The 27235-nt window shown below is 36.9% G+C and overlaps 1 protein-coding gene across 2 annotated transcripts in view; it reads left to right on the top strand.

Annotated features, from left to right (window-relative positions):
- scaf8 (SR-related CTD-associated factor 8) overlaps positions 1-27235 on the top strand; it is an 81706-nt gene that overhangs the window by 16524 nt on the left and 37947 nt on the right. Inside the window, exon 3 of one of the 2 annotated variants that reach the window (XM_079852420.1) lies at positions 1087-1181. The exons of the other annotated variant lie outside the window; for it this stretch is intronic. The gene's annotated coding sequence lies outside the window, so the exon portion shown is untranslated. The remainder of the gene's footprint in view (positions 1-1086; positions 1182-27235) is intronic. 2 annotated transcript variants of the gene reach the window in all.

The raw sequence follows: 27235 nt of genomic DNA, 5'->3' as shown, positions 1-27235 counted from the left end.
GTATTATTCAGGTATTCTGGTCCTGGAGGACCCCCAACACTGCACGTTTTGAGGGCGTCTTTACACTGGCAGGTTAGTTCAGAACGGGGCACGGTTCGTATGAGAAATTGCTAATGTGAAAGCTGTCATGTGGACCTGGGAGCGCACCGAGGTACCGAACCCAAGACTACCTGTGCCTGTGACTAAACTGTGCCGCGATTCGCATGAATGTGAAAGCAACACTAAGTCGGGTGCGCGCTTGTTCAGGAAGTAAAGTAACCTGCGCATGCGTTTTAGCCGATTACAATGTATTTAGTTCCATAAAAAACATGTAAGGGATGATAGTAATACAATAAAACACATGTAAGGGATGATAGTAATTTAATAAAACATATGTGAGGGATGAGTGTTGATGATTTACCTTACGAGCGAGAGTGAGCCTGCAGTGTATTCGCGCATAGCGTGTGCAATCAGGGAAACAAATTAATAGCAATCCACTGTTTCCTCAAAAGAGCCTTTGCAAACAGCCGAAAGCCACCTTCATGTGACACACATACAGTAAACCCAAGTTTCGTTTACTTTGCTGCGCATAATAGCACCAAATTAATAAAAAATCAATTGACCCACGTTCTGTTTTGTGTGAAACCAGACCAACGCTGCGGGGGGGCCCAGTGTAAAAACGCCCTGAAAGTCCCCTCTTTCTGACACATTTCAGCTCCTGCAGTTTCTTCTAATGAGCTGATGAGTTGAATGAGGTGTGTTTGATTGGGGAGACAAAGAAAATGTGCAGTGTTGGGGGTCCTTCAGGAACAGGGTGGAGAAACACTGCACTAGAGTTACTGATTTGGAGCACACAAGATACAACATAGAATTAACCACTCAAGTACTTTATTTAAATGTTCTCTTTACATTTTCCTCTCATTCTTTGTATAAATCATGGCACAAGCTCAGGCCATTTACAGGTTATCTGTATCAGTTTTCTAACTGAGTTTTTTTTTTTTTTTTTTGGTGTTTCTGGGACATTGCAGTTGTTGCATACTTGGTATATTGAACTCCTAATGTATTGTTTGTTTTTCTGTGAATAACACATCTTTCCCCTTCCCTCAGCAGCTCTCCCAGCTCCCCCAAAGCACTGAAAGTCAAGCAGGAGGATGGGGCGAGAGAGAGTTTCAAAGAGATAAGGGAACCCCTAACCAGCTTAGGTAGGAGATGGGCTGTTTCAAAAGGAGGATGGAAGAAGCCACATGAGAAATAACTCAAAATGCTCTTTAATATAGGCAGGAGTGTTAGGGGGCCCTTATGGTTCCCAGGGTTCACTGCTTCAGTGATGTCATCACACCTGTATTTATGTATTGCGCGTGTAGACCAATGCCGTTTGAAGAGTGTTTTTAATGGAAGTGCTAAGTTTTGTGCCTGCAGGTGTTAGTCTTAGTCTCTTCTTGGTGTTGTGACAACTTCTGTGTAACAAGTTTGTCTGGTAAGGTCTTAACTTGAGTTTATTTAGAGATTTGACGCTTTCATTTAAGATAGTTTAGGCTACTATTTTGTTTGACGTAGTGAGATGTAGTTCTTGAGTGTTGGATGTCCGAGGAAGATGTGTTGGTTGTCATAATGAACATCAAGCTCACTAGACGAAATGATGCTTGATATTGGGTTCACGAGAACAAGACGAGACTATATTTTAATGCTGTTTTTAAGAAATCTTTAATGACAAAATGACTTTAATGACTGGAAAAATACTGAAAGTTACAAAATGCAAAACGGTGAAGATGCATTTTGAAATGTATGGCTGTTACTAACAATTATTTTGGTAATCGAGTAACCAGTCGATTATTTTGATGAATATTAAAGTATACAGGAATTTTTTTTATGGTAATAAAAATAGACCTGAGTGGCTTTTTAAAATAGCATAAAATGCATATATAATAACAATTAGGGATGCACAATATATCGGCCACCATATCGGTATCATCCGATATATGATCAATTTTAATGTCATCGATACCGACCCGTTAAGAAAATGTGGCCGTAAGTCTGTCATATAGGCTACACAAAATTAGAATGAAAATGCTACTGTAAAAGAACGTTGTGAATTCTCTGTACACCCATGTTTCAGTGCACATTGTTGCAGGATAATCGCATCCACAGCAGAGTTACACCTTCATGACTTTAAGTTTGCGTGACTTCTGTTTACACAGCCTTTTGTTTTGTGCAAATGTAAGTTGTATTATTGTTTATTTTGTGTGTCTGTGTATATATATATATATATATATATAATATATATATATATATGATGCATTTGTTTAAGAATTAACATGGTAGTAAAACGTGCTGTTGTTGTTACGAGAAGAGCGCATCCATAACAGGAGTGACACATTCTGAATAGCACTTAACTTAGTTCGTTTACTTGTGCATTTGCATCATTTTGTGCAGATACAAGATGTAATATTATGTTTATGTTGCATAAATGTCTGATTAATTTCATATAGGGTGCGTTTTGTTGACTTAATTAAACGGCTAAAGTTCATTACAGGAGTAGTTCACTTTATAAGGAAAATCAGCCCATGATTTACTCACCCTCAAGCCATCTTAGGTGTATATGACTTTCTTCTTTCAGAGGAATACAATCGGAGTTATATAAAAAAAATCTTGGCTCTTCCAAGCTTGATAATGGCAGTGAATTGCAACCATTAGATTGAAGCTCAAAAAAGAGCATCCATCCATCATAAACGAACTCCACGCGGCTCCGGGGGGTTAATAAAGGCCTTCTGAGTCAAAGTATAAAGTTTTAAATATGAATATTTTTCATACACAAACTCATCAAAGTAAAATAACTAGCTTCCGGCCAAACGAACATACGGATTAAAGTCTAAGAGCAACTTGCGCGAGTAATGCGACATACATCTGATATTTACGCTACGCCATGATGCACTACGCTACTTCCGACGTCATAAGTTGCGTAAGTTGTGCTTTGGACGCAAGTAGACTGCGTATGGCCATTTGACCGGAAGCTAGAATTTTACTTTGTGTAAGAAAAATAATCATATTTAACGCGTTACAAACTCATCGCTTGATTCAGAAGGCCTTTGTTAACCCCCCAGAGCCGTGTGGAATTCGTTTATGATGGATGGATGCACTTTTTTGCAATTGCAATTCACTGCCATTATAAAGCTTGGAAGAGCCAGGATATATTTTTTTTTAACATAACTCAGATTGTATTCATCTGAAAGAAGTCATATACACCTAGGATGGCTTGAGGGTGAGTAAATCATGGGGTAATTTTCATTTGAAAGTGAACTACTCCTTTAAGCTCTACAGCTTCAGTGCAGCTCAAACAGCAATGCTGTTATTTGGAACAGTAATAATAAATTTAGATGTTTCTTTTTCAAAAACATTGATGCACTTTTATTTTCATCTGCAATATGGCTTAGTTAAAATCATTTTGTTAGGCCTATTGTCTGTGCAGAGGCCATTTTATTTATCCATGGCATTTGCATTTTGGTTCTTTAAGTGATGTTGTCCAAAGACTTGTTTGCATTATTGGCACTATTTATTTGTAAGGTAATAGTTTTTATTTTATTTTTTTGATAAAGAAAGTTGGCCATAGGAGTGTACAATTAATTTTAAAACTTTCACTGGTTCAAGCTATGCTACAGTAGGTCTACTGTATATGTTTGATTTATGTTGAAGTATTTGGGACATGGCTTTTAATGATGAGACTTTTGTTTTTGTAATCAGGCTCTTAAAAATTATATAAATTTAGATTTAGATCTATTGGCCAATATATCAGTTATTGGCTTTCAAATATAAATTATTATAAAATATAATTATCGGTATCTGCCAAATTTTTCAATAATAAAACTTTTTATTCAATGGATTATATAGGCTTAAGTCTGCTCCCTTTACAATCACTAAAAAGCTGTCACTCATCTCAGTTCGCGATCTCACAAAGTTCCATTAAAATCATTAAAGTTGTCTACACTGCATAATCTCTTACTTACATCGGTTCTTTGTTTGTTAATGAGAGGATTCACGAGTGTTCAGAACTCACCACTGAACGAAACCTCCAGCGTTTTGATCGCTTAGTGGATTGTGACTAAATGAAACTCTAAATGAATCTCTGATTGGCCATTGTGTTCAAGCAATCAACAAACATGTCTGTGACTGGTTACATTTCTCACAGCTGGATAAACGTGTTGTAAATTGGATCATTTGACGTTCTCCAGAGCACAAACACAAATTCACACTGGGCCGATTGCCAAATCTTTTTCACCAATATGATATTACAGTATTAACCGAGGATGCTCTTGCTTTCGTTTGAGGGTGCTTATATTGAAATTTGACACTTCAATATAATTCTTTACTATAGAAATGCTGAAGCCACTGTAATTTCTTGAACAAGAATATGTGGACATTAAAACATGTAACCTCAGAACGAGGGTTTAAACTTTTATTTTGAAATCGTGATGAACAACAATTAGCCTAGCATATTTAGAAACACATTGATGTATTCTCCTCTGTTGGTGTAGGTTTATAAATGATTTGTTACAAATCTGGTGGAATGGTGATGGTTCCCAGATAAAATGTTACCCAAATTCACAGCATATGCAGAGATGGAGTTTAACCAAGCTGCTGAGACGTGCTTCACACATGTAAATGATAACAGTGCAACACTTCACTATGAAATACAGTGCATCTGACTTTATATGCGTTCCCAAATGAACTTTATTGGAAACCCCAAAAAACAACACATGCAGAGACTGAGTTCGCATAGAGGAGCATTTACTGTGAATAGAGCTTCTGGAAGAAACAAAAGCATCACGCTTCACTCTGAAACCCACAGCTAGCACAAATATTTATTTAATTGAATCGCAGTGTTTGTGATTTCATAATATAGCACTATGCTCTATATTATGATTTTTAAATGGTTGTAATATATTGTGCGGCCTTAGAAAAGGAGGAAATGTGTCAGTGCTACACTCATTTTCAGTTCTACTTTGAGTATGAATTATCATATGCAGTAAAAGACAGAACAATATAGTGCAAGCAAGCACAGTAAAAGGTTTTGCCATAAACTCAATTCTGTCATGCTGATATCATGAGACAGCTTTTCAAACAAACAACTATTGCCAATTCTGAAACCAATATTTGTCACTTGCTCACTTTTTAACTTTTGTCATTTGATTAGCCTTTTGTTTAGATCATGTTAAAAATTAGCAGTTCAAAAACATGCTTTAAGGGATGCTAGCTAGTTTGTTGAATTTTTTTACTTTGTCCATTTTTTTTCTGAAGAAAGACTAGATGAAAGACAAAATATTAAAGGAGCTGTATGTAAGAAATGTATTTCAATTAATCATAAAATGGCCCTGATATGTCACTAGACATTAAGAAATTATGTTCATTTCAAATACTTATATCACTGACAAAAGTAGTACGGCCAGGATATTGTCATTTAAAAAGTGAAGTTGCAGCCCTCAACTGATGTTGATGTTGTCATCTTGTGTTTTGGCCTGAAGCGCCGCCCTCCATCTATCTACCAATCACGAAGTCAGTAGTGTTTCTGCATCCGGGTTGCCAGCTCTGCTCTAGTTACCACAGCTGCAGCTACAAACTGCAGCCTATGTTCCTGCTGGATCCTGCAGCCTATCTGGCAACCTCGAGTCAGGGGGAGGGGGAGGGGATACACCGCTCTATATAGTAATTTGAAAGTGATTGCAGTACCAGTTTTGGCCACAATCTTACATACAGCTCCTTTAAATGTCATTTTTACCCCCTGTAATTTGGCTTCAAATCTCAGTTGAAGATTATCATTGTCAACCTGCTCAATGAATATTTACGGAATAATCCAATATTTTGTAAAGTAAAAGAGTACAAAATTGTGCGTTATAGCTTGAGCTGCTAGTTTTCTTTTAATAAAGTTGCACATATGTACAGCTGGCTAATCGGAGGTCTGTAATCTGGGTCTGTCTTAAAGGGGTTTATTGTGTTTTAGGGCTGGAACTAATGATTATTTTTTCAATCGATTAATCTATCGATTCGTTTTTTTTTTTATTAATCCATTAATCTAACGATTATTTTTAATGGTTAATCAATTGTTTATTTTCTGAATAGTCAATTAATAAATTATTTACCAATTATTTACCAAAAAAAAACCATAACTAATTTATGCATGAACTTTTAGTCTTTTACCTAATGATATTATTTATCAGAAAAGATGAGGTTTATGCAGTGTAGGACTAATTAGGAAAGGTGTTTACTACGGCTGCTGCGTTCAGTATTTTTGGGGGATTTACTGCAGCAATTGCTTACAAGTGTGAATCCTGCAGGGGTGCAAACAGCGCGCTTTTCGGCGCCTCCCGCTTTTTTCACGTCAGTTTGGGTGACTTGTGTGAATCGTGCAGATCCGAAGAGTTTTTTTTAAGGGAGGGGTGGGGGGGGGGGGGGGGGGTTGAGAGGGTCTTATTATAATTTAACCAACAGTAATTCTGGATTGTACGGAGCCCGGGAAGTCACCTGTGGGAAAAAAAAACAATCCATGGCGACGGTATTATTATTATACCGACGGTATTTATTATTATTGTCTAACCTGTATTATGACTGAAATTTGTCAAATTGCTTTGTTCCTTTATTTGTAAGTTTCGGAAGCGTCTTCTAAATATGTAGCCTAAAATGTAATAATAATAATAATAATAATAATAATAATTATTATTATTATTATTAGTAGTAGTAGTATTAGCCTATTATTATTTGAGTTTATAACTATAAATAAGTTCACTTAAGACAGTAATAAGACAGACATTTATCATGAAATAATTTATGAATGCTTTATTTTTAAGCAAAAATTATGCAAAAAATGTAGGCCTATTTTATCCAAAACTGTAAAAGGTTAGTTTATAGCCTATAGGCCTACAAATAAAGCATTGATAAATTATTTTATGAAAAACATATTACTGTATTACTAAGTTAACTCATTTATAGTTATAAACTCAAATAATAATAATAATAATAATAATTATATTATTATTATTATTATTTTTAATTATGCCTACATTTTAGGCTACATATTTAGAAGACGCTTTTGTCCAAAACTTACAAAATAGGAACAAAGCGCAATTCGTCAAATATCAGTCATAATACTGGTTAGACAATAATAATGAAGTGCTAAGATTATCACAAATAAAAGATTTTGATGCACGTCATTCATATTAAATAGTAGCCTATATTCCACCCCATACCCGCTACAATTGCGAATCACTTTAAACATGCAGACGCAAGACAATTTGATGTGTTCCACTTCATATTTAATAAAACAATATAACATATGATTCGTTAACAACAGTCTCCTGGTGTTCTTCTAAAATGAGGGCGAGCCACAAATCCGTGAGTAGGCTACAGTTTACAAACCCGTGGGAACGGATTGCGAAAGCGTGGGCACGGTTTATGAATTTGTGGGTACAGATTGCAAAAACTGAAGGCACGGTTTACAAATCTGAGAGCGCGGATTAGAAACTCGTGGGTACGGTTTATTAACCCGTGAGCACGATTTGTTAAACCGAGGGAACAGTTTGAGAATTCGTGAATACGGTTTATAAACTGAGCGGACGGATTGCAAAACCGTCGCCACGGATTGTTTTTTTTTCTCCCACAGGTGACTTCCCGGGCTCCGTAGTATTGCGTCCACCAACAAGTAAATAGAAAATAAGCGAATCAGAACACTGCGCGCCAAACCAGCAGTATGTGCGCAAGCGTGAACCACTAGTGTTTCTGTCTCACTCTGGATCTGCCACTGCATCACATTTCTCTCTGCGTGGCGTGGAGTGTCCGTTTTTATGTCGGCTCTCATGTTAACTGGTTAGAGCTTGTGTTAGAGCACAATGCCTGCGTGACACACACACTTCTCGAGCCGCGCCGAAACCGCGTGCTAGAAATAGAACCGCAACCGACGCCTATTTTTCACGCTAGTGTTGGAAGTTTTCAGACAAAATAGAAGGCGCAAATGCATATTAATAAATTACATTTTGATGCTTGAAAGTCTCTCGGTTTTGACAAATGCATATATAATTGTAATTTAAAAAATAGGCCTAATTATCGATTTTCAAATATTGCCCGTCAATAGGCCTACAGAACGAAATATTCTGTAGCCTATTTTGCCGTCAATACTGCCGACGTTGTCTTTGCTGTATCAGGCTATATATATTATGTTTAACATCCAAATGTAGATGGTCTGTCGGCGCACAGAGCCACGCAGTCGCATACAGCACGTGAAGTTCGTGAACACCGAATTCCCTTTTCTTTCTTATCTATTTGTGTTTGAACAGACATGTGCACGAAAAAATAAGCCAGTGTCCGTCTCAACGAGTTTCCCCGTAAACGCAGTCAAAATAAAACGGATGCGTGTCATTACCGGTATTAGATACGTGCATTCGTCTTAAAGGGACAGCACCCAATATACCTGCAGCTGTTTGTGTCACCAAAGTTAATCAAACAACAAAAGAGAAAGAGAAAAATCACGTTTTGTCAAAAGATTCATGTATTAATACTTAATACAGTTAATTTACCTGAAAAACATAAAGCACTGCTTTATTTCTCGTGTATTTGTGTTTTATTGTATTTATATTTGTATTATGTTTATTAGTTTCTATGCAGATGCACTAGGCCTACCCTACACAATTACCCCAATCATCCAAGAATTATTAATTCTTTACAAAAAGAGCTATTCAAATCATCAGGTGAAATTGTTTTTAGGAAGTAGCAGTAAAGCAAGAAGAAGAAGTGCAAGATAGTTTTTCTAAATTTCATTTGACTCTGCCACCATCCCCAACCCACCCCTATAGACACAATGTAGTATCTGGATATTTGCCGCGGGACGAGGACTTCGATTACCTCTCTTTTTTGACCATACATGTGTTTGCACCCCTGATCCTGAAATGATTTGTTCATTCAGGAGATTACAGTAGCTGCTTGAATATGTTCATACAGCTGTATGATCAAACAGATGGAAGTCACAACCACAGAGTGGTAACCATAGCAGCAGTGTAATCCAATCGAGGCATGAGTTCATCCATCAGATGTTTTAAATAACCAACAACAGCGTTAAATGCTTTAACCGGTGTCAGAGTATAGGTTTCGGATGCATGGCATCTCATAATATCAGAATGCTGAATGAACGCAGCCGTATTAACCACAAAATATGAGACTGACGACCGTATTCTATTGCTGTGTAAAACTTCACTGTAATAGTCCAAATACTTTATGGCTGCAACTAAAGATTATTTTGATAATCAATTAGGTGGCCAATTATTTCTTCTATTAATCAAAAAAAAAAATTTTTATTGACAAAACATACTATTCCACATCCTGCCTAATGCTGTCCTTCATACAGACGTGCCAACTGAAGGCTATGATATGAAGGTAAAACAGTAGCAAAACTCGAGAGCATGTAAATGTGAATTTGAGAACTTGTACAATAAATATTCGTACTTGTACATGAACATTTACATTCACAGCTCCAATGTGAAAACCTGTAAAATAAAAATCTGAAGTTGAATGTTGAAATTTGCACTCGCAAACAATAGTCACAAACCTGTATTCTGAATCTGAAGCTGCAGACAAGTAGACACAAATGTGTAAAATGCCATTCACAGAACTACAACGACAGACACAAACTTGTAATATATATTTTGCGTTTAATCTTACGTTCACATTCGCGGTACTTCCTCAATTAGGCACTTGCAGCTTCTCAAATCTGTCACTGCAATTTCAAATTTCGCGCCTTGACTTTTGCTACTCTTTTTGCGATATATCAGGTGCAAAACTAACTTGTGCACTTGAAACTCAGAGGCGGTGAGAGGGAAAGGGGGGCGGGAAAGGGGGGCGGGAGGAGGGGGGTCAAAGGAGCCGTTTTATTGGTTGGCACCTAGCCAATGAAATGGGAGTTTGATGATGTCACGAAACCCGCGTGCACTGAAACACTAACATGGCTTAATGCATTAGACTGATATTAAAATAAATAAACGAAATTATCAAACTCAGTAGACACAATGCTAATGCATACTACAGAAAAGCAGATGAGCACAGAATATGACGTAAAACATATGACGTATGCCATATATATATGCCCTATATATATATATGGTATATATACCATAGACTGTAAAAGACACACACACACACACACACACGTACGTATATATATATTAGAGCCCGACCGATATGGATTTTTGGGCGCCGATGCCGATACCGATAAAAAAAGCCAGATACCGATATATCGGCCGATATTATTTATGTGTATATTATAATACAGTAGCAATATTATTTATGTGTATTATAGTACAGTAAGTTTGGACACACTTTACAATTGGTGTGTACAAACTTTTGATGGGTACTAGAGCCCGACCGATAAAGGATTTTGAAGGCCGATACCGGTACAAATATTTGTTGGTTTTAAAATCCGATATTCCGATATATCGGACGATATTATTATTTTTTTTTTCAGAAACGCGCAACAAAACATTAACAAATTTCCCTAACATTAGTTATTTGTAGTTATTTATGAGTTTTAACTAAAATAATATGATAATGCATTTTAAAAAGAAACTTGTTTCTTTTATTGTCACAACAGAACAGAAGAACATCAAAATATATTAAAGTTCTGATAAATAAAATGTATAAAAATACAAACTTAAGATTTTTTTTTAAGACTAAACGTTTAGTCCTTTGAACAAAAACAACAATTTCACATTAAAATTGACAACAAATTCAAATAGTCATAATTTACTCTCTCAAATTGTTTTTTTCTTCCGTTGAAAATAAGTTATTTGGATGAATGTGGGTAACCAAACAGTTGATGTACCCCAGTGACTTCCATAGTATATTTTTCTCCTTTGGAAGTCAATGGGGACCAGCTACTGTTTGGTTACCCACATTCTTCAAACTATTAATATTAGAAAAATATTAGAAGGAAATTAATACAGTTGGAACAACATTAGAGTGCCTGTAAATAATGAGATCATTTTTATTATTGGGTGAACTATCCCTTTAAGGACAAGAGGCAATGTGTTTACAATTGCTACTGTCTCTTTAAGAGCTGAGCACGACACGTCTAATGTACACGCATTTGACAAACAGATTTTCTCTCAATTTTGCCTTCACTTTAGACAACCGACTTTGTTTATGTAAATATTGTGTGTATTTAACAGTATTAGCACAATAATACTCGAAAGATAACTTAGTCCAGTATCCAGGCGCTGGTAGAAAGGCTTTTAGTGCATGTGAGCTTCACATGTACGCGCTGAGAAACGCACACGTTAGAACAGCGCATCAGCATTTAAAATTAAATGTTTAACCGACAAAGCATTAAAGCACATGCACATTATGAACTTTTGTGAACTGCAGTGTTAACATTTTATGTGAATATAGCCTACGTCGCGTTGTTCCGCTTCACTCTCGGCTTATTTAACCGCAGCAAAACTGGACATGAGTCACGAATTTTGTCATCCTTATTTGAGTTAAGAGAACTGATAGGGATGTTCTTTTAATTGTTATTCAAGCAATGTATGTCTCGTGAGTCGTTACCAACTCACCATGAACACACTTCACCGATGATCTCACTCGCGGTTCTCTCTGCCCGACTCTGGCTGGATCAGCAGGTTGCAGAATGTGTGGCGCGTTATACACGAGTGTTGCCAACAGGGACGGTGTAGAGTGCCCTCTGGTGGACTAACTATACAACGCCAACACTCATAACATGGTTGAAGGGTGTTTCGTCCGTTTTTATTTTATTTTTGAAATATTTATTTATCGGCCGTTATAAATGCCGATACCGATAGTTTTGAAAATGCCTAATATCGGCCGATAATATCGGCCTGCCGATATATCGGTCGGGCTCTAATATATATATATATATATATATATATATATATATATATATATATATATATATATATATATATATATATATATATATATAATTTAATTATGTTTTGTTTGTTTTTGTGTGTCCAACAGTTAGGCTAGGGTGAATATTTAAAACATTTACATTTTTCCAAAGCGACTTACATTGCATATTAAGGTATACATTTTACATTCTTATCAGATAATTTAGGTGCATTTTCATATTGCAATGGAATTGGCACATATATATATATATATATATATATATGAAGAGTTCAGATGCAAAAGCCTCTAAATGCCATTTGAAATTTTCTTATAGAATGATCATTTTTATCAAGCTTGTATATTTAAGTTCAGTAATTTCACTTAAATGATAATTAATAGGTAATCTTCACTGCCATTTAAGTGAAATTATTGAATTTAAATATACGAGCATCTGAACTCTTCATATATATATATATAAGCAAATGTGTGTTCAGTGCAAATAAACTTGCTGCCTATGTTTTATTAATAAAGTAACAAATTATGTGTTTTTTTTATTGTTTTTAATTTTAATTTTATAACTGTTGGTCCATTAAGCCTCATTAAGCGTTTTCTTGGGTTTCGAGGAAAACGTACAATTAAACGCGTTGCGTTCATATTCTGTGCTCAATTTTTTTCTGTATAGGCTATGTTTTATGGTGTTTCCTGTTTGGTCTTTTAATACCACTGTCTCAATTAAACGCGTTGCGTTCATATTCTGTAAAACTATTCCAGTAAAACTAATGATATTTCATACAAATATTTTCCAAGCGTTTTAAAAAATAGCTGATACATATGCATACAAATGTTTGCATTGTGGCTGGCGTTGTTCATTGGTGAGGCATCGACCAATAAAATGACTTCATTCCGACCCCAGCCCCGCCCCCGACTCTGCTCTCTCAAGTCTGCATTTACAAGTGCACGAGTGAGTTTTGCTACAGGCATATCGCAAAAAGAGTAGCAAAAGTCAAAGCGCTAGGATTTGAAGTTGTACTGCCAGATATGAGAGGTTGTGAGTGCCGACTTGTGGTTGTACAACGAAACTGAACTAAAGCACAAAGATAAATGTGTAGTACACAATTGTGCCTGTCATTTTGTTTATGTAAATGACACTTTACACATTTGTAACTATTAATCTGCAACTTCGAATTCAAAACACAGGTGTTCTGAGTATTGTCTGTGTGTGCAAATCGATAGATGCAGCTTTTCACATCAGAGCTGCAAGTATAAATTTCAACTTACAAATACAAATATTAATTTTACAAGTTCTCACATTCAAATTAGCAAGCTCTCGAGTTTTGCTACTGTTTTACCTTCATACTATGAAAACATAAATAGGAAATATAGTATCTATGCTATATGCAAAAGAGCTATAAAGCAAAAGGACTGTTTAAATCCCTACATTAAAAATGAAGAAAATAGTAAATATAATATAAATAGAAACACAAAATCAGTGTTAACAGATAAGATGAATGTTCTGCAGGAATACACACATTCACTCTGGACGCAGTAACCTGTTACTGTCATTTCTTTAACCTGTAATCACAATTACACACTGTTATCTCTTTACAGTTACTACTCTGATAAGATACTTGAATTACATGTTGACCCGTTTGTTTGACGTGTATGCGCTTGCTGTCTCAAAGCAGGAAAGCACAGGTTGTGTGGAAAGCCCTTATATGGACATTATTTGGCTGTGTTTTATGCAAATTACTCACCTTGGGCTCACGGTCGCTCTTTTAGAATACTCCAAATTCGTTCGACTGAGATGAAGAATAAGTCCATGTGCATAATATGCACATTCTGAAATTTAGGCGGACATTTTTTGTAAGTTCTCGTGTGCGTATAAATTAGAGAAAGATGTTATTTTTTTTAAGTTTAAGTTTTTTTATTAAATCTTGTCACCATTTCTGAACAAGCTTTTGATTGGGCAATATACACAAGCTTACAAACACAACAAGCTTATACCTTAAGGTTTTCTTTTAGTTGAAAACCTTAAACAATATGTGTAAACAAAAAATATAAAGCATTTAAGTTCAGTGAATGAAAAAAAAAACGCTAATAAAGCAGACTGTGCCAATTATCGTACAGAATATACATATAGCCTACACTCGAGTCAGCAAATGGTTATCGTGTTTATATTGTTTCACATTCATGTTGAGAAAAAACAATATCCACATGCTCGAGTGAGAAAATGTTGCAGAGACACAGATAACTGTGCTAAGCGAAGTTTCTAACAGCACTTTATATTTTCTGTTCTTAAACCTGTCTCCCTCAACGAAACTTAAAGCAAGCATATGTCTAATTTTGTTATCAGATAAGTTATCATTTCGGCTCACTCGGGGTACATCGCTTACCCGCAGTCGTTGTGAATTCAGTGATGGACAGCTGTCTTACCTCATTCGACTGGCTCTTGGATTGGATGTTTCTCCTTGTGGTGGTGATATCATGATAACTCAAGTTTTATTAATTAATTTGATTAAAAGTAATTAATTTTTGTAATATAATTTAGTAAGATCATTTCATCTAAGTAATTCCAAACTTCGCGAGGCAGACAACGATATTGTGATCAAATACAATCAACTTGCGCCAGGGACAATCACAGTGCCACCCAGTGCATTTACTTATAACTGCGAGTTAGTGCTTGGGATTTATCAGGGATTTACTGCATTAACGGCCAGCAAAGGAATGTAAAATTCAAATAGTATTATATTTTTAGAAATAATAATTACAGATCGAATATTCATGCACACCCCTAGTATAAATTTGAATAATCCATGCAATTATTAGTACAAGACCTATTCTTGGGATTCATATTGGCATTTTAATTAATCAACATCTGAATACATTTTTTTGTGAATGACTAACAACTGCAAGTTGGGAGAAATAGGTGTTCTGTCTATTCATTCTTTGAGTTGAGGAACGAATGTGCAATGCTGGGTAGATTTCTTACAAATTATGTTTGGATTTAAATACGCAAATGCTTTAGTCTTTGATTGGATCATTATTGCAGTGATTATGATGTTTCTAGCGTGTTATATGTTTGGCAACAGTTCTTCTAACCCTAATTGATGGAGTGTGTAGCTTTTCATTTCTTAAACAACCATGTAGGAAGACACATCATGGCCGTATTCCAGGATGACAAAGCCAGGATTCATCAGGCTCAAATTGTGAACAAATGGTTGTGAGGAGCATGAAGTATAATTTCCACACATGAATTGGCACCTCTGAGTCCAGACCTTAAATTCATCGAAAGTCTTTGGGATGTGCTGGAGGAGACTTAACAGAGTGCTGGCCTCTTGCATTGTCAGTACAAGATCTTGACCAAAAATTGATGCACCTTTTGATGGAAATAACATCACACACATTTATTTCCCATCAAGAGGTGCATATGTTTTTGGTCAAGATCTTGTCTCACACACATATAAAACTATTTTACGTCTGCTGCCATCATAATTTCATTTATTGCATAGAACGATTTTCCATAGTGTGACATGTCACTCTGTTTATTATGTGGCAGTGGCACCAAGTAGGGCTTAACAAAAACTTCACTCAAGCATACATTAGAGATGTGACGGTGATAATATTCTCCCACCGGTTAATCGACTTGTGACAACACCGGTATTACCGGTTTCATCGTGGGGGTGGGGGGTGTTAGAGTGATGTATTATTATTTTTTTACATGGCGTCAATTCATCATTCGTATTGAGTTTGATTGACATGCGATCTGACCAATCAAATTCCACCATTTTTGTGCGATAAAGCAGTCAGAAGAGTTATTGATAAACTTCGGTGGATTTGAACTTGGCTTTAACTGAGGCAATCTGTCACGACACATTAAAGAGCCAAAAAACGGTAGGCCTATTTTATTTTTGTTTGACTGACCAAATTTGAAAGTTGAGAATTTGTTTCATATTAAATATTACCTGCTCGGTCCTGTCTTTCAGCGCGTTGTCCGTGTCCTCTATTTTTCACTGCTTGAGATTATGTTGAGAACAATAACGCCCTATTTGAGTGTATAGGGCGCGATTTCGGATTCAACCACAATGTTTGAATGGTGGGTTTGTTATTATTCATGAAAAACGCATGTTATTATTTCAGCACTTCGCGAATGGACAGCGACTCTTAAGTATCACGAATGCGTTCTCGCGCATTCATGTTAAGTGCATTTTTGGGAAACGCGCGTGGAATTGCGGCGTGTGACGAGTGTAACCTTGCACATAGAGAACGCTCTTAAGATCCAAGATACATCGTTATCGGGAAACCCGGCCCTGGTCTCCGCACTAGCCTAACTGAAAGCTATGAAAGCCGTGTGGCCAACCGGTAAAAAAAAAAACTAAAAGAAAAAAATACATTAAAGAAACTATTCCCTCTGATTTTGTTTAATTAATAAAGTTTGACTAATCGCAGCAGTCTCACATTCGTTTAGAGCTCGTGTGAATTGCACGTATAAAATGAAGTTAACGAACAACCTCGTTCCATCAGGAAACGCCACATGAATTTCACTGCGCTTTATGAAGAGTTTTTATTTTGCGTGAAGAAGCCGTTCGCCGGAGATGTGTTAAAAGATTCATTCATGCACACAAGAGAGTGTATTCATGATTATTAGGCTACCGGTATACTAATTCTCCTGGCGCCGGGTCTGAGTGAGTAATTTACTCTCTTACCTTTGTTCTTTGATTAACATTAATGACACTCCATCTGACACGCGTCCCATTTTCTCACAAATCTCTACATTCATTTATGATAGGCTATTATTTAAATCATTTGCTCTTATGAGAACACTCGACAAATCGGACATTCTGGCATAATTTGTGTGTGTTATGTTTTGTTCAAGGCCGAAAATAGAACTCGATACTGACGCGCGTCTTTTCCGTGTGTGCGTGTGTGTGTAATAGGCAGGACTTACAGCGCGGTCTCTTGTTTTGTCGCGCTTGAATGGTTGAGCGTGATCATACAACGCTAGTCAACTGGTGACAGAAAATACGGATACTGCGTAATTGCTTTAAAAAAAAATTTTTTTTTTTTTGCGGTGCTGCGGTGGGCAAGTGATGCAACCGGTGTTGCGACTGAACACCGTGTAACACCGGTAACACCGACTATCGCGCCAAGCCTAGCATACATATGTACATGAAACACATGCATATGTACAAGTAGTCACACATACGTGTATACTATGAAATGCTTAAAAAAATGTGAAATTCTGACCGATACATCTAATGTCACTCGAGCGTACATACAAACTCTGTGCATATACATCTATTAAGCCTTTGAATTGCCTCCACATGCACACGCCTATGACATTATGAAACAAAGGGTAGACCGTTTATAGATCTAGATGTATTTACACAGTTTAATTCAACTCAGAAGTGGCATGAATTCTTTGATACTATAATTACAATTGCTTAATTTTATGAGATTAATGGTTGAGGTAAACTAAGTCTGAAATGTGTCATTGAATCACTTATTCAAGTGATTAATTCAAAATCACTATTCATTCAGTAACAAAACACCACTGTGATGTTTGAAGATGCACTGTGGCTTGTATGAATGGTTGTATGAATGTGCAAGTAACATTAGATGTTTTGGTCTGCATTTCACATTACTGTGTAAGCATTTCATCTGTTTAAGTATTCAGTACTATACAAGTATGAGTAAATAACAGGTGTGCGTGCAAGTGTTTTATGTATTTGTGAGTGAAGTTTTATTTAAACACCTCACAGTACAGCCCTGTCACTTAGGGTTATCGTGGTACCAAAAGCAAAAACTGTTGGATTTTTTAAAATAAAAATATGAAGTTAAATGAAGTCATTTCGTATGCTAAAAATTGGAAGTAAATAATACACTTAAACTGCATGTAGCCTTAACATTTTTATAAGTAAACATTGTTTATATAAAGATGAAGTGCAATATTTGTAAAAAAAATAAATGACAAGGAAACGTATACACATTACAAAGAATAAGCGTCAGGTCTATTAGTTTGCATTTACACTCTAAGACTTAATGCACAGATCTACTTTGACAGTCAAAATGCGCATTTTAATACTGCTGAAAACAATACTTTTATACAAATTGTATATGTGAAATAATGAAATGATTCGCGAGCATGCAGAACTCTAAAGCACATGTTTTCTCACTCTAGTGTTTTAAGTGGTGTCCAGTGGATTCTGACTAAATCAAAACACCTCTGATTGGCCATTGCGTTCATATGCTCAACAGATATAGCATGTCTGTGATTGACTACAATGATCAATGCTTCAAAAACACATTGTGAATAAAAATCTTTGACGCTCTTCGCAGAGCACTTACACAGCTGAACACGGGAGCATTTGAAAGCAGTCGCCTATCAGCGGGTACCACCAAATATACAGAATACTGCAGAAATGCTGGTATCGTCACTTTTTGAAAAAAATCTTTACCTGAAGTACCGGTATTTTTGGCAACCCTACAGTTTCTGTATGTGAATCATTACATATCAGAAATCACAGATTAGGCATTAGAGTTAACACTGTTTTAGGGCTAGAATGATGCAAATCATTCTATGCCAATTCCGATGAATTGACACATTCGACTAATTTAAGTAAAGGGAACATTCTTTGATAGCTTTCTGTAGACCTACATAATTTAATCACAATTTCAATAATAGATTTTCATGCTACCAAGTGATTAGATGCTGTTAATACCTCCAATGGAAATTGCACCTGAATCACAGTCACAATATAAATTCATCTGACTAAAGATTATTAATAATACGCAATCTTTCACTATCAGTGCGATAAAATGCTCCCTAGGAAGTGTCAGTTATTTATCAGAACTGTATCATAATGTCTTTAGTAGGGATTCTCTGATCGGTATCGGCCGATAATCTATGACTCGATCAGGAGTCACTAAAATAGGCCAATCGCACCAAACGTTCGCAAATTGGTGAAGTCAGGACTTTAGCGCCGCGGTCATGTCATCTCCAGTGTGCAGTTATTACAGTCTCAAGAAACAATGCGTTTTTAAGCCTTGCGATTTAAGAACAAATGATCTGAAAGCACTCACGCACAGTAAGCAGCGAAACGGTGGGCTTGGAACGGTCACATACACACACTTATGCGTGAAAATGTCCGTCTTTGCGAGTATCTTCGTAAAAAGTCATTTTTCTTAAAGTCCACTGTAGTCAATCATTTTATCCCTTAAAACTCATCTTTGATCACCAAAATGACACATTTAAATGTTTTATTTTCCTGTGAAAAAAATCTATTAGTGCCTTAAAATTAGGGCTGCAGCAATCGATTCTTTTTGTAATCGATTAATCTAGCACTTAATCGATCGATTAATCAATTAATCGGATATATTTTTTTTGTGTGTATTTTTAAACAACCAAAACAAATAATGCATAACGAAAATGATGTGGCTGTAAAATGATCAAGCATTTGGCTTTTATTTCTCAAAAAAAAAAAAAACAGAGGTATTTATTCCAACTCCAACATTTGGCTCCAAAACTAAGCCTATTTATTGCAATTTTTACCCATTTAGTGTTTATAAGTGCCAGTGCCAACAATTATATAACAATACAGTTAAGTCAACTTACTGTAAAACATGTATAACATGTAAAACTATGAATACAAACTTAAATAGTAAAGGCCATTTGGCCTTAGTTTTGTCTTCATACAACATTACAAAAAAAGGATTGCACCTTCTGCAAATTACCCACCTGAGAACAAAAATAAATGAATATAAAATATCAAGCCAAACAGGTACACAATGTATACAATTTATAAAAAAATAAATGTAAATAAAACAATTATAAATAAGAATCAGACTTTTTCAGCTGTAATCCCAAAACAAACATCAAAATGTACTTTTATAAACTTAAAATCAATATAATATATAATGACAATGTATATCACAATGAATGAACACATCCAAAATAAAATCTTTAACATATACAGTGCAATGCAATAATGAGTACACCCTCTTTGAAAAGTAACATTTCACACAATGACAAGGAACACAAAGATATATTTCCAAAATCTGTTGTGCCTTTGAACTCAAAACAAAGGCTAATAATATAACTTAAATTATTTTTATTTCAGTTTTAGTGAAAGTGGGGTGGAACAAAAGTGAGTACACCCCAGTACATTTAGTACTTTGTATGGCCTCCATTATTTGCAATGACAGCCCCAAGTCTCCTTGGCATGGAGTGCACAAGTTGACAACATTTGGCTACATCAATCTTTTTCCATTCTTCAAGGATGACATCTTTCAGAGCCTGGATGTTGGATGGAGAATGATGCTCAACCTGCCTCTTCAGTATTCCCCAAAGATGCTCTATAGGGTTCAGATCAGGTGACATACTTGGCCATGGAATCACTCTCACCCTGTTCCTCTTCAGAAAGTCAGCAGTGGCCTTAGATGTGTGTTTTGGGTCATTGTCATGTTGAAAAATGGCACGACGACCAACGGCCCGAAGTGATGGAAGCATTTTAGCTTTCAGTATAGAGCAGTACATTTGAGAATTCATGATGCCATCAATGAAATGCAGTTCTCCAACACCCGCAGCACTCATGCAACCCCACATAAGAACACTACCCCCTCCATGTTTCACTGTGGGCACCATGCATTTTTCCTTATACTCCTCACCCTTGCGACGCCAGACTGTTTTGAAGCCATCAGTTCCAAAAAGATTGATTTTGGACTCATCACTCCAGAGTATAGAGTCCCAGTAGCCTTCATCCTTTTCAGCATGTGCCCTGGCGAACTCTAGACGGGCTTTTTTGTGACTGGGCTTTAGGAGAGGCTTCCTTCGGGGACGACACCCATGCATGCCATTCCGCTGCACTGTACGGCATATTGTGTCACGTGACACATTCACTCCAATTTCAGTCTTTACTTCCTTAGATACCTGTTGTGCACTTGCATGCCGATTTTCCTCAACTTTTCTCATTACAAGCCGCTCCTGCCTGGGTGTTAATTTTCTTGGCCGGCCTGTACGTCTCTGTACTTTGGCTGCAGTTCCATCTGTCTTGAATTTTTGGATCACTTTTGCAACCGTGTTCTTACTGATAAGTAAGGCTTTACTGATCTTCTTGTAGCCCTCACCTCTCTTGTGTAAAGCAATAATCCGCTTTCTCAGATCCAGAGACATTTCCTTGCCATGAGGTGCCATTGCTGACAGCAGGAAATGGGAAAGGGTGGTTTGCTTTAGGTAACAGCCTTTTGTAGGCAACTGCCTAATTAACACCTGTGTACTTACTAATTAGACTCACCTGTGGTTAATTGTTTGTTCAGGTCCACATTGGTAGCCTAAAACGTTGCTTTACTCAGAGCCCTTCAGTGGGGTGTACTCATTTCTGCACCACCCCACTTTCACTAAAACTGAAATAAAAATAATTTAAGTTATATTATTAGCCTTTGTTTTGAGTTCAAAAGCACAACAGAACCTGTGTTTAACTTAGTCTGGGAACATTTTGGAAATATATCTGTGTTCCTCGTCATATTGTGTGAAATGTTACTTTTCAAAGAGGGTGTACTCATTATTGCATTGCACTGTATATAACAACTGCATAGCGTCTAATTTGTAAACAAAATGATTTACGCACTAAATCCAATTGCTGAGAGTTTAAAAATATGCAAATTGTGCTGGAGTTTATGCTGGATTTAATGCGTAAATCATTTTGTTTACAAATTAGACGCTTTGCAGTTGTTATATAAATGTTAAAGATTTTATTTTGGATGTGTTTATTTTGGATGTGTTCATTTTGATTATATTGGCTGGGTTTTATAAAAGTTTATAAAATTGATCTTTGCTTGGTGCATTTGGAAACAAAGCTTGTCTATTTCTAAATGTAATTGCGTGCATCGCTGATGATTATACTGTCCGTGTGTTAGATTAAACACACTCGCAACATACACACCCCAAAGCGGAGATGTTACAGCGTTGCCAGCGGCACTGAGCGGAGTTTTGCCGCTGTAGTGGACACGCACCGCTATGGTGCGTTCACACCAAACGCGAATAGAGCGTCTGGCACGAGTGATTTCAATGTTAAGGTAATGCAAAGACACGTTTACTCCTGCCATCGCGCCAACTAAATTCAAAATATATCACGCGCTATGGTGTGCTTCCTGAACATTGAACAACGGTCCGTGTGAAACAATCAGATCCCTGCGCGTACAGTGCGCGTCATAGGAATTTAACGAGGCTTCGAGGCAGAGTTTTTGCCTCGAGGAATTTTCGTAATCGAGTTAATCGAGTAACTCGATGAATCGTTTCAGCCCTACTTAAAATAGCTTGAATGTAACTCTAAACCCTTGCTTCATTTAATTAAAGCTCCAATATGTAACAATTTTGTAATAAAATTTCCGAAAATAACTTGCACAGTGTGATATATTTCCTCCAGTTGTGTACTTACAATATCTCAAAAGTCTCCAAAGATTTTTTATTTCAGAGAAATTCCGATTTTAAATAACTGTCCGTCCCGGAAAAGAAATGTCGCCTCTTAGTGACGCAATGTCCGCTCTATCCTTTTTTTCCGGTGTGGACCATGTGATCAGAGCCCGTCAAATGCGGAAGTGGTGGTTATAGCGTTATCCATAGACTGTATGGTTATAGCTGTTATGGATCACGATTACTCTTTGGCGAGTATTGAAGTGCCAACAAAACGAAAGCGTCCATATTCATTAATTCCATTTAGATACATTGCTAGATGGTGAAAACGCATTAAAAACGACATCTCCCATCGTCACCTCCTTCATAGCGTCATCAAGCTTCGCCTTTGTTATTGTTGGAAACTGCGCCCTCTTGTGGTCAAAAATATTTACATAGTGGACCTTTAATGGATTCATGAATATGCCTCCACTCACTCACACCAGTTTAGGTATAGACACAAAGGTATAGCTCTTTGCATCGTCGGACACATAACGGTAATTAATGAATAGCGTTTTGCTTGACTACGTTATCAAACAGCTAATGATGTGCTGCTAATGTTACACAAATCATGTTCCCGTTCCCGATCTCAGTCTGCCTTCTAAAGTTCAGTATCCTTAAAGCTTTGAACAATTTAGAATGTCAGTGGAGAAAGGCATATTGTTCATCATGACATCGTAATATACATCATATACACAAGACAATTATGTTCAGTTTGACATTAAGTCTTCTAGGCTCTTTAATAAGCCAGAGTATTCTAATATGGATAGTGTTTTGCATAAGCCCTGTTTTTAAAGGCCTATTAAAATGTTCATTGTAAAATTAATATTTGTTGTGCTTATTTATTTGATTGTCAATTAAAACAACAATCTTTAGCATTACTATAACATCTGGTATTACTTATCTGGAAAAAAAAACACTGACATTAAACAGTTTAATTATTACTTATATAAAGCTTGAATGATTGGTACATGTTACATGATACATGTGCATTGAATGTTAAATAAGTTAATAATGATAAGACAGTGTTTATCATGGTGATTTGTACAGCGGCTCCGTGGATTGCACTTAAGCCTAAACAGACGGTGAGTGAGAGAGATCGACTTAGCGCTTGCGATTACCCGTGTCTGTCCATTGTCAAGTCGTCATTTTCATAAAAAGAAATACGTTTGCCATGTCCAAGGAAAGTGAAATCTTTGCCGTATCATCCTTTTAATGTTTAATGCCGAGTTCACACTGCACGATTTTCAAACTCGTCAGATCACTGTTCTTTTCACAGTGCTCGACTATCTGGAGTAGCATTCAGTTGCTGCTGTGTGCTCACTGCACGTTACAATAGGAAGAATCGCTGGCAACTCTGTCTGGTCCGCAAACTACGTTTCACAACCAAACACACGCGAGAAGTGATAAGGAAATAACACAAGATCACAAGACCAGAATTATTCAAATTGGTAGCCCGCAAGAAGCTTGCGATCCAAATTGTCTGTGCGCTGATTTGCAGTGAAAAGGAGAAAAAGAAAAAAAGATTATGGAGGAGGAAATTGTTGGGGAGCAAGGATTGTGTGTTCTGCAAAGACAGTTGGAGGTTAATAAATATTTTTGCAATGTGCTGCTGTTGCGGCTGGTCAAGCAAATGTTTGTGCTTTGATTCTGTTTGATATAAAGCTGATCTTCTGGTCTATTACTCCTCCCTGAATTTCCCGCCATCCTGTATCTTGCTCTCTCATTGGCTGTAGGTCACTGCCAATGTAATTTTCAGTCAGAACACATTCACACAGCAGGATTTTGAATCGCTTGCAGGTCCAGATATTTAGCATGCCAAATATCTCACGGGCGTCGGCGACGCATTGTCGATTCTCTCAGATCGCATCTTTGATAATGCACACTTTGTGATTGTCACTTGTGGGAACGGTGCCAATTTGAAGTGAAGCATCAGTTTCAGCATTGCCGATGCGGCGCATGGCTGCTCAGCCGAGCCTCGTAAAGTGGCGCTCAGTTAAAATAATTTCAGCACCTTGTTTCATTACATTAATCTTTGAATGAATCTGCATTTTTGAACTTGTTAGTTGAATGAACGGTTTAAAGTTGAATAGTTGAATGACTCGCTCAAAGACAGTCCCTTGCTGCCACCTTGACAGCTCAGGCAGTTACGGTGAACGTACCTATTAAGCTCACCAAAATCTACATTGAAATAATAATGTTTCATATAATCTAGATTTAGATATGGAATAAATAGCATTCAATACAAAATTAATATGTCTCATATATTGAAATCAAGTTTTTATGTGATAAAAGATTTGCTTTGTTGTGCATTAGAACCACACCAGGCATTTAGTCATATTACAAAATAATTTGAGGCCAAACATAGAAAATAACATAAACTGAAAAGCGGGCAGGTCCCCGTTTATCACGTCACTTCACCACGTGACATCAGCAAGCAGGCTCCTGATTGGTTAACGTGGCGCGAACAGATGCCAAAGTTCAGATTTTTCAACTCTGGCGTCAGATGCGAATTCGCTTCAAACGCGTGAATGCACAAAAAGCACCAAATAAAATTACTTGCGCGTATTGCGGCAGACACTTAATTCGCCTCTTTTGCGCAAACGAGGAGAAATCGCACCCACCGCGCCGCAGGACCTCCAGACGCATGTCAACGTGTCTTTACATTAACTTAAAATGGAAATCACTCGCTCCAGACGCTCAATTCGCGTTCGGTGTGAACGCAGCATAAGTCAGTCTACTGCAGTATTTCCTCTCTCACTCAGTGGAAATGTGGTTAACACCCAGTCAAAAATAATCCCGTCATATACGTGATATGGATATTTGGTCATACCGCCCACTAGTTCACGGTATGTTTGTAGGGCTGTCAGATAAAAATTAGAATTTCGAATATTCGTAGAATTGAAAAAACTGCACATTTGAATGCAAAAACTGTGCATTCGAATTTTTGATGTCAAGAGGCGTGCGAGATGTGATGACGTAACTTAAGTGTTTTTTTTTTGTTGTTTTTTTGTTAGCTTATCCATTATACAGCGTGGTGTGGCTGCGTTGTTAATTTGAAAAACCTGCTGACGAAAACCCTCTCAGTTGATGGCAAAAATCGTGCAACGACATACTTGACCGTACCAAGCACATCGGTCAGAGCTGAGTGTGTTTTCATCTGAAAACATTGTCAACAAAAAGCATTGATGTTATGGCAGTCCACTCTGCTTATTGTTTTTCGAGAATGTTGCACTCCTGTTTTAGCCTGGTTCTACCAGACTCTTGTACATTTCATTTGTACAGAGAGTCTGACCTCTCTCCATTGACAAGCGTTAACTTCCTTGTAGGCGGGTACTCTGTTGAAGTTTAAAACTATTGGATCTGCCATAACCAATCGCTAACCTCTGGTCGTGACGTAACCCTACAACTCAGACTAGCACACAACCTCAACGTCATCGTTCTCAGCCACTCCCTCTGTTCGCTGATTGGACCGCCAAAAAAATGATCGGAGAAAACCAAAGAATACACCACAATCCCAGACGTTGTACTGAAGGGAAATAAAATTGAGCGGAAGTACGCAGGAGGGCGGAGCCAGGCTAATCCTGTTTGTCATTGTGCACGAAACTTCACGTCAATAAATCATCAGAAATATTGCTGGCTTGTGCGCTTCTCAAGCGCCCTTTTTACGTTCGTCCTAATGCCTTGTTAGTTGTCCGTGGATTTGCCTATATTTGGCGTTTAAAATGGAAACGTCTTTAGACATGGAAAATCGATTTTACAATCGATCCAATTAACACTTTTGTCTCAAAAATCGAACAGGATTTTTTCACAAAAGTGACAGCCCTAATTGTAACTAGAGTTGTCAAAAAGTACCGAAGTCTGTAGTACTGAAATTTAAAAAATGTGACTCTTTGAGCACTGTTGAGTGGACTTGTAAACACCTCTGATTGCCCATTGTACTCACGCGCTCATCGAATACGTCTGTGATTGGCTACAATGATCAGCGCTTTAACCTGTTAAGCCTCACCAGTGCGTCGGCGCACTGAAGCGGTTTTTTTTATATATAGCTCAAAGTTACTATCAGATTTAATGTTATACTTCGACAAACTATACATCATTAAAAAGATACAAGACTCAAGTTTCAGTATTTGACCACTATTGTATTCTGAGAAACTTATAGCGACAGTTATTTCTTAATTTGTGTCAGGAGTTATGAAATGAAAAAATGAGTCGATACCTTTAATATGAATTATGCGCGTCAGCCGCTTTCATTCATAAAAAACTCCGTGCTGTCGTCATGACAGCGATACACAAAACAATGTCCCTCAAGGCTTTAGCTCAAAAATGTGCAGATTTGGAGAAATATTGATATATTCTCATAGATTCACATCATATTTCTATAGACAGGAATAATATTTATTGAATTTATACCAAATGCGTCGATGTAATCATTATGAGCGCTTGCATACTCTGATACTGTGTTTTCAATCCATACCAACAGCCTGAGGGCGCTATTATGCACAATAATAGTCCATATATAGAACATGAAGAAGAGCCATGATCATGTGACATTCCAGGACGTCACTGATACACACAAAGCTACAGAGTTCGCGCTGTAAAATGCAGATACAGATGTTTTGAAGATAATAAACATGATTGCAATGATATTTGAGTTACCTGTGTTTTTCAAGACATGCCAGGTATTTTCATAATAATAGATTATATTTATAATGTAATGCTAATCTATATAGACTATCATTGTGCAGAACAGTATACAATAGTATATTTTCTGTCTGATTTTTTTATCTGAAGCCAAATTAGATCACAGAAGGTTATTTAAAACACTCATCTTGCGTTTTAAAGTAAGTTTGGAGCACAAACATGGTTTTAATCTCATAAATTGTCGTGTATTGATGGTGTGCTAAGCTAACATGCTAGCTAGCCCTAGGT

This window comes from Squalius cephalus (genome assembly GCF_949319135.1).
Source record: "Squalius cephalus genome assembly, chromosome: 20".
Lineage (NCBI taxonomy): Eukaryota > Metazoa > Chordata > Actinopteri > Cypriniformes > Leuciscidae > Squalius > Squalius cephalus.
This window is presented reverse-complemented; position numbering and strand designations above follow the sequence as displayed.